Here is a 9,812-nt window from a genome sequence, read left to right as displayed (position 1 = left end):
GGTATGCTGCTTCATCTAATCACTTTCTGTTAGCTGACCTTGCTGTAATGTTCACAGACAATGAATTAATTAGATTAATGAAAATGTGTTTTTATATTGTTTATAGTCTGAGGTCTATTTGATGGTAATGACCACTGCTCATTGTCTTGACATGTAATAGTTATTTATATTGGGTTTCTCTTCTATTGGAATGTTACTTCATTTATAATCAAACATTTTGGTTTTATAGAACACTGTCTACAGGATCAATTTAAATGAAAAATGTGTCATTGAGAAAGAATGACAAACATGTTTACATAAACATGAGGCAGGAATTGTTAAGCACTTTACAAAACCTCACATTGGTGAAAGCGTTCCTATTTTCATCACATTAGATGGGGAGAAAGGGCTCACACATTCAGAGAGGGTTCTAGGGTTTTGCCAGCTTATAGGAGCTATTGCCCAATGAGGGATTAGACTGTAGTTCTAAATGGAGAACATTTTAGTCATTTAGCAGACGCTCTTATCCAGAGCGACTTATAGTTAGAACATTCATCTTAACATAGCTAGGTGGGACAACCACTTATCACAGGCATTTCCTACATAAAATACTTATCAGCAAAGTTAAAGGTAGAAAGGGGGGTGGGAGGTGGGGCGGAGTTTGGTCGAGGTGAGGAGGGGTATAAGATACATCTTCAAAGAGTAAGGTTTCAGGTGCTTTCGGAAGATGGGCAGGGACTCTGCTATCCTAGCTTTAGGGGGAAGCTGGTTCCACCATTGGGGTGCCAGGACAGAGAAGAGCTTGGACAGGGCTGAGCGGGAGCTGCCTTCCCGCAGAGGTCGGAGGGCCAAGAGACCAGAGGTAGCAGAACGGAGTGCTCGGGTTTGAGCATAGTCTGAAGGTAGGGAGGGGCAGATACTCTTGCTGCTCCGTAGGCAACCACCATGGTCTTGTACTGGATGTGAGCTTCAACTGGAAGCCAGTGGAGAGTGCAGAGGAGTGGGGTGACATGAGAAAACGTGGGAAGGTTGAAAACCAGGCAGGCTGCAGCGTAAGTTGCAGGGGTTTGATGTCACAAGCGGGGAGCCCAGCCAATGGCGAGTAGCAGTAGTCCAGACGGGAGATGATAAGAGCCTGTATTAGGACCTGCGTCGCTTCCTGTGCGAGTTAGGGTCTTACTCTACGGATGTTGTAGAGCATGAACCTGCAGGAGCGAGACACTGCTTTGATGTTTGCAGAGAACGACAGGGTGTTGTCCAGTGTCACGCCAAGGTTCTTTGCACACTGTGGAATTGTCAACCATGATGGAGATGTTTTTGAGCGGGCAGGCATTCCCTGGGAGGAAGAGCAGCTCCGTCTTGTTGAGCTTGACCTTGAGGTGGTGGGCCGACATCCAAGCTGAGATATCTGCCAGGCGCGCAGAGATGCCTGTCGCCACCTGGGTGTCAGAAGGGGGGGAAGGAGAAAAGTAGTTGAGTGTCTTCCAAATAGCAATGATAGGAAACCATGTGAGGTTATGACGGAGCCGAGTTACTTTGTCTATAGAGAGGAGGAGAGGGCCAAGAACCGAGCCCTGGGGGACACCAGTAGTGAGAGTATGTGGCGCAGACATATCCTCTCCACGTCACCTGGTAGGAGCGGCCTGCAGAGTCTGAGAAACACAGCCCTGAAAGAGTGGAGAGGAGGATTTCATGATTCACGGTGTCGAAGGCAGTGGATAGATAAAGCAGGATGAGAACAGAGGAGAGAGAGTCAGCTTTGGCAGTGTGGAGAGCCTCTGTGACACAGAGAAGAGCAGTCTCGGTTGAGTGACCCATCTTTAAGCCTGACTAGTTAGGGTCAAGAAGATTGTTCTGAGAGAGAGAACGAGAAAGTTGAACAGAGACAACACGCTCAAGTGTTTTGGAAAGAAAACAAAGGTATACAGGTCTATAGTTTTATGTCAGATGAGTAGAATGTTGGTTTGTTGAGGAGGGGAGCAACTCTGGCAATTTTGAAGTCAGAGGGGACGCAGCTAGTCGTCAGGGATGAGTTGATGAGGGAAGTGAAGAATGGGAGAAGGTCTCCAGAGATGGTCTGGAGAAGAGAGTAGGGGATGGGGTCGAGCGGGCAGGTTGTTGGGCAGCCAGACCTCACTAGTCGTAGGATTTTGTCTGGAGAGAGAGGGAAGAAAGAGGTCAAGGCATAGGGTAGTTCTGTGTAAGTGGGACCAGTGGACTCAATAGGCTGAGTGAACGAGGAGTGGATGCCATCAACCTTTTTTTGAAAGTGCTTGACAAAGTGGTCCGCAGAGAGGGAGGAGGGAACGGTTGGAGGATTAAGGAGGGGGGAGAAGGTGGAAAGTTTCCCAGGTTTAGAGGCAGAAGTTTGAAATGTAGAGTGATAGAGTAGAGTGATACAAAGATTTAGAGGAAGAGAAGGTAGAGAGGAGGGAGTGAAAGGATGATAGGTCATTTGAAAGTTTAACTTTCCTCCATTATAGCTCAGCTACCCGCAACCCTGTTCTGTAACCTCGCAATGAGTCACTCAGCCAAGGAGCAGGACGGTAGGGCTAAGCCGGCCGGGAGGAAAGGGGACAGTGCCAGTAATAGGATGCGGAAAGGGAGAAGATTAGGGTCGAAGAGGCAGAATCAGGAGACAGGAGGGAGAAGGATTTCGCAGAAGGGAGAGATTATAGGATAGAAGAGGAGAGAGTAGTGGGAGAGCGAGAGAGAGAGAGAGAGAGAGAGAGAGAAAGAGAGAGAGAAGATTGCGAGTGCGCATGACCATCTACGTAGGGGCTGAGTGGCTAGAGTAGGAGGAAAGGGAGACAGAAAAGGAAACAAAGTAGTGATCAGAGACCTGAAGGGGGTTTGCAGTGAGATTAGTAGGCAAACAGCCTCCAGTAAAGATGAGTTCAAGCGCATTGCCTCCCTTGTGAGTTGGAGGGTATTGGGAAAGGGTGAGGTCAAAAGAGTCAAGGAGGGGAAAGAGAAAGTTGTTAAGAAATTAATCGAAAGCAGATGTCGGGAGGTTGAATTCACCAAATACGAAGAGCCGTGAGCCATCGTCAGGAAATGATTTTATCAGGGTGTCAAGCTTGGGCGCAATTTCCAAATGCCTGAAGGTACCACGTTCATCTGTACAAACAATAGTACGCAAGTATGAACACCATGGGACCACGCAGCCGTCATACCGCTCAGGAAGGAGACGTGTTCTGTCTCCTAGAGATGAACGTACTTTGGTGCAAAAAGTGCAAATCAATCCCAGAACAACAGCAAAGGACCTTGTGAAGATGCTGGAGGAAACAGGTACAAAAGTATCTATATCCACAGTAAAACGAGTCCTATATCGACATAACCTGAAAGGCCTCTCAGCAAGGCAGAAGCCACTGCTCCAAAACCTCCATAAAAAAGCCAGACTACGGTTTGCAACTGCACATGGGGACAAAAATCTTACATTTTGGAGAAATGTCCTCTGGTCTGATGAAACAAAAATAGAACTGTTTGGCCATAATGACCATTGTTATGTTTGGAGGAAAAAGGGGAATGCTTGCAAGCCGAAGAACACCATCCCAACCGTGAAGCACGGGGGTGGCAGCATCTTGCTTTGCTGCAGGAGGGACTGGTGCACTTCACAAAATAGATGGCATCATGAGGAAGGAAAATTATGTTGATATATTGAAGCAACATCTCAAAACATCAGTCAGGAAGTTAATGCTTGGTCGCAAATGGGTCTTCCAAATGGACAATGACCCCAAGCATACTTCCAAAGTTGTGACAAAATGGCTTAAGGACAACAAAGTCAAAATATTGGAGTGGCCATCACAAAACCCTGACCTCAATCCTATAGAACATTTGTGTGCAGAACTGAAAAAGCGTGTGCGAGCAAGGAGGCCTACAAACCTGACTCAGTTACACCAGCTCTGTCAGGAGGAATGGGCCAAAATTCACCCAACTTATTGTGGGAAGCTTGTGGAAGGCTACCGAAACGTTTGACCCAAGTTAAACAATTTAAAGGCAATGCTACCAAATACTAATTGAGTGTATGTAAACTTCTGAACCACTGGGAATGAGATGAAAGAAATAAAAGCTTAAATAAATCATTCTCTCTACTATTATTCTGACATAAAATAAAGTGGTGATCCTAACTGACCTAATACGGGACATTTTACTAGGATTTAATGTCAGGAATTGTGAAAAACTGAGTTGAAATGTATTTGGCTAAGGTGTATATAAACGTACGACTTCAACTGTAAATTGAAAAATATTTGGGAAGAGATTTTTGACATACCGATCCCATGGCATAGTGTTTATGAACTGATACGCAAAATGACGCCGGATTCAAACAAGAATGTTTCAATTTAAATTATTATAGAACATTCTTGCTACCAATATAATGTTATTTATATGGGGGATATAATCTTCCCAGCTCTGCAGATTTTGCTGCGAAGAGACAGAATCATTATATCATTTGTTTTGGTACTGTCCATTTATAGCTTGTTTTTGGACACAGGTCCAGGAATGGCTAAAGGATTGCAATATTTACCTGGAGCTAACCCTGCAGATAGCATTACTGGGTGATCTGAAAAGTCATAGTCAATCGATCGATAATAAAAAAAATGTTTAAAAAAATAATAAAATAATACTTTTAGCAAAAATGTTTATTTTCTATTTACAATCTGTAGAAACATTGAGAATAGAAAGGTTCAGAACTTTTGTAAAACATCACAGTACAGGTGAAAAATATATGGCAAATAGAAATCCAATATGGATGGTGTTAAGAGATAGATGGGTGGTGTTGAATGGAGTTGAAGGATGGGACTAATAACAACTAACAACAACTAATAACAACAAGATAACTAATAATGTAAGCATACTGTGTCCATAATAAGTATATAGGTTATAGGTTGAGAGCTTTTGTGAAAGAGCACAGTTAGAAAGATATGGCATATAGAAGCAAACCGGATGGACATCATGAAAATGATCGGAGAGGTTGAGGGTAGAGGAAGTTCAGGAGTAAAAACAAACAAAATAGAATTATTGTACAATTGACTGTGTCCATAAAATGTATATAGTATGCATAAGCTGGAAGTAGAGGCCTAAGCATTGTTGTTCACTAGTTTACTCCAATTAGGGAAGGGGTGGTGGGGTTGGAAAGTAATAAAGGGAAAAAAATTGTTTAAAGGATATGTATGTATATATGTATATATGTATGTATCTTTCTAACTGCTCATCCAGATGCAGCGCTCCTAGTAGCCGGGGACTTTAATGCAGGGAAACTTAAATCCGTTCTACCTAATTTCTACCAGCATGTTAAATGTGCAACCAGAGGGAAAAAAACTCTAGACCACCTTTACTCCACACACAGAGACGCATACAAAGCTCTCCCTCGCCCTCCATTTGGCAAATCTGACCATAACTCTATCCTCCTGATTCCTGCTTATAAGCAAAAACTGAAGCAGGAAGCACCAGTGATTCGGTTAATAAAAAAGTGGTCAGATGACGCAGATGCTAAGCTACAGGACTGTTTTGCTAGCACAGACTGGAACATGTTCCGGGATTCTTCAGACAGCATTGAGGAGTACACCACATCAGTCACTGGCTTCATCAATAAGTGCATCGATGATGTCGTCCCCACAGTGACCATACGTACATACCCCAACCAGAAGCCATGGATTACAGGAAACATCCGCACTGAGCTAAAGGGTAGAGCTGCCGCTTTCAAGGAACGGGACTCTAACCCGGACGCTTATAAGAAATCCCGCTATGACCTCCGACGAACCATCAAACAGGCAAAGAGTCAATACAGGTCTAAGATTGAATCATACTACACTGGCTCTGACGCTCGTCGGATGTGGCAGGGCTTGAAAACTATTACAGACTACAAAGGGAAGCACAGCCGCGAGCTGCCCAGTGACACAAGCCTACCAGACGAGCTAAACCACTTCTATGCTCGCTTCGAGGCAAGCAACACTGAAGCATGCATGAGAGCACCAGCTGTTCCGGACGACTATGTGATCACGCTCTCCGTAGCCGATGTGAGTAAGACTTTTAAGCAGGTCAACATTCACAAGGCCGCAGGGCCAGACGGATTACCAGGACGTGTACTCCGAGCATGTGCTGACCAACTGGCAAGTGTCTTCACTGACATTTTCAACATGTCCCTGACTGAGTCTGTAATACCAACATGTTTCAAGCAGACCACCATAGTCCCCGTGCCCAAGAACTCTAAGATAACCTGCCTAAATGACTACCGACCCGTAGCACTGACGTCTGTAGCCATGAAGTGCTTTGAAAGACTGGTCATGGCTCACATCAACAGCATAATCCCAGAAACCCTAGACCCACTCCAATTTGCATACCGCCCCAACAGATCCACAGATGATGCAATCTCTATCGCACTCCACACTGCCCTTTCCCACCTGGACAAGAGGAACACCTACGTGAGAATGCTATTCATTGACTACAGCTCAGCATTCAACACCATAGTGCCCTCTAAGCTCATCACTAAGCTAAGGATCCTGGGACTAAACACCTCCCTCTGCAACTGGATCCTGGACTTCCTGACGGGCCGCCCCCAGGTGGTAAGGGTAGGTAACAACACATCTGCCACACTCATCCTCAACACGGGGGCCCCTCAGGGGTGCGTGCTCAGTCCCCTCCTGTACTCTCTGTTCACCCATGACTGCATGGCCAGGCACGACTCCAACACCATCATTAAGTTTGCCGACGACACAACAGTGGTAGGCCTGATCACCGACAACGATGAGACAGCCTATAGGGAGGGAGGTCAGAGATCTGGCCGTGTGGTGCCAGGACAACAACCTCTCCCTCAACGTGACCAAGACAAAGGAGATGATTGTGGACTACAGGGAAAAAAAAAGAGGACTGAGCACGCCCCCATTCTCATCGACGGGGCTGTAGTGGAACAGGTTGAGAGCTTCAAGTTCCTTGGTGTCCACATCACCAACGAACTATCATGGTCCAAACACACCAAGACAGTCGTGAAGAGGGCACGACAAAGCCTATTCCCCCTCAGGAGACTAAAAAGATTTGGCATGGGTCCTCAGATCCTCAAAAATTCTACAGCTGCACCATCGAGAGCATCCTGACTGGTTGCATCACCGCCTGGTATGGCAACTGCTTGGCCTCTGACCGCAAGGCACTACAGAGGGTAGTGCGTACGGCCCAGTACATCACTGGGGCAAAGCTCCCTGCCATCCAGGACCTCTATACCAGGCGGTGTCAGAGGAAGGCCCTCAAAATTGTCAAAGACTCCAGCCACCCCTAGTCATAGACTGTTCTCTCTGCTACCGCACGGCAAGCGGTACCGGAGTGCCAAGTCTAGGTCCAAAAGACTTCTCAACAGCTTCTACCCCCAAGCCATAAGACTCCTGAACAGCTAATCATGGCTACCCGGACTATTTGCACTGCCCCCCCACCCCATCCTTTTTACGCTGCTGCTACTCTGTTAAGTAAGTATTTATGAATAGTCACTTTAACTCTACCCACATGTACATATTACCTCAACTACCTCAACTAGCCGGTGCCCCCGCACATTGACTCTGCAACGGTACCCCCCTGTATATATAGCCTCCCTACTGTCACTTTATTTTACTGTATATATAGCCTCCCTACTGTCACTTTATTTTACTTCTGCTGTTTTTTTCTCAACACTTTTTTTGTTGTTGTTTTATTCTTACTTTTTTTGTTTAAAATAAATGCACTTGTGGTTAAGGGCTGTAAGTAAGCATTTCACTGTAATGTCTGCACCTGTTGTATTCGGCGCATGTGACCAATAAAATTTGATTTGATTTGATTTGATGTATGTATGTATGTATGTATGTATGTATGTATGTATGTATGTATGTATGTATGTATGTGTGTGTGTGTGTGTGTGTGTGTGTGTGTGTGTGTGCGTGTATGTATGTATGTGTATGTATGTATGTATGTATGTATGTATGTATGTATGTATGTATGTGTATGTGTATGTGTATACAGCCAATTACATTGATGGAAGTTACAATCTATCTGCAATATTAAAGCTGATCTACCCCCAAAAAATTGAATTACATTTAAATTAAATTTTAAATTTTAAAAAGACTGTTGTCAATCTCCACCACCACAATGCCCTCTCAATCAACCAACGTTTTAGTTTATCCCAGTGGAACCTGATCTGAAAGATGAATTCATAATAACTTGGTTTGTAAAGCGCTTTCATACATCAAGCTCAAATCACCAACCTAACGCCACTTGTAACACTTTCTCTTTCCTTGAAAAAATCCCTCAACCAATGTGCATTCAGGTTTTGCAGGTTTTGTGTGTGTCTATGAAAGTGGAACTGACTTTTCAGATATGAAACAAAGAGACATTTCTAATATCAGTGAAAAATATCAAATTCAAAGTTTATGCTTCAAAACCAACTTAATAGGAGGTTTTTAAAAATAGGTTCTATTTGACCCCCCAAAAATTATGATGTTAGGTAAGTGTCTCGCCCTGACTCAGGGGACGTTTATTTGTTGAGTCAGGGTGTGCATATTCCGTGTTATGTTAAGTTTTCTATGTTTAGTGTCTAGATCGTGTAGATCTATGTTGGCCAGGGTGGTTCCCAATCAGAGGCAGCTGTAGCTCGTTGTCTCTGATTGGGGTCCATACTTAGGCAGCCGTTTGGCACCAGTCTGTGTGGGATCTTGTTCTGTATAGGTTTGTTTGGTGTAACCTTAAGACTTCACGTTTCGTTTGTTTGTTGTTTTGTCGTGTGTTCAGTACTTTAATAAAATGTACGCTTATCATGCTGCGCCTTGGTTCAACCAATCCTTATACGATCGTGACAGAAGATCCCACCAACTAAGAACCAAGCAGCGTGTCCAGGAACAGACAGCCTGGACCTGGGAGGAGATCCTGGACGGGAAGGGATCCTGGACTTGGGAGGAGATTCAGGCCTGAATGGATCGCTGTCCTTGGGAGGAGACTGTGGAGGCGCGCTATAGAGAGGAGCAGCGGCAACGCAGAGGGTGCCGGCCGAGGAGGAAGCACGAGAGACAGCCCCAAGAAAATGTTTTGGGGGGGCTAAAAGGGTGGTTGGCAGAGCCTAGTGTTAGAGCAGAGCCAACTCCCCGTACTCATGCAAAGAAGCGTGTGACTGGGCAGGCTCCGTGTTATGCGGAGCCACGTACTGTGCCGCGAGTGTTCCGGCACAGTCCTGTACGTCCTGTGCTAGCACCACGCACATGTCGTGCGAAGATGGGCATTCAGCCAGGACGGGGTGTGCCGGCTCAACGCTCGTGGTCTCCAGTACGCCTCCTCTGTCCCATATATCGTGGGCCGGTGCTACGTGCTGTATTGCCAGTACGCGTGCACAGCCCCGTACGTCCTGTGCTAATGCCTCACACATATTGTGTGGAGGTAGGCATTCAGCCAGGACGGGTTGTGTCAGCTCTCCGCTCCAGACCTCCAGTCCGCCTCCACAGGTCCGTAACGGCCCGTTCCTGCTCCTCGCACTAAGCCAGTGGTGCGTGTTTCCAGTCCCGCCCGGCCCGTTCCTGCTCCCCGCACCAAGCCAGTGGTGCGTGTTCACAGCCCGGTCCGGCCTGTTCCTGTCCCTCGCGCCAAGCCAGTGGTGCGCGTCGCCAGCCCGGTCCGGCCTGTTCCTGTCCCTCGCACCAAGACAGTGGTGCGCGTCGCCAGCCCGGTCCGGCCTGTTCCTGTCCCTCGCGCCAAGCCAGTGGTGCGTGTCGCCAGCCCGGTCCGGCCTGTTCCTGTCCCTCGCACCAAGCCAGTGGTGTGCGTCGCCAGCCCGGTCCGGCCTGTTCCTGCCCCTCGCACCAAGCCAGTGGTGCGCGTCGACAGTC

Source organism: Coregonus clupeaformis, chromosome 27 (genome assembly GCF_020615455.1).
Source record: "Coregonus clupeaformis isolate EN_2021a chromosome 27, ASM2061545v1, whole genome shotgun sequence".
NCBI lineage: Eukaryota > Metazoa > Chordata > Actinopteri > Salmoniformes > Salmonidae > Coregonus > Coregonus clupeaformis.
The sequence above is the reverse complement of the archived record's forward strand: the minus strand, read 5'-3'. Positions refer to the sequence as shown.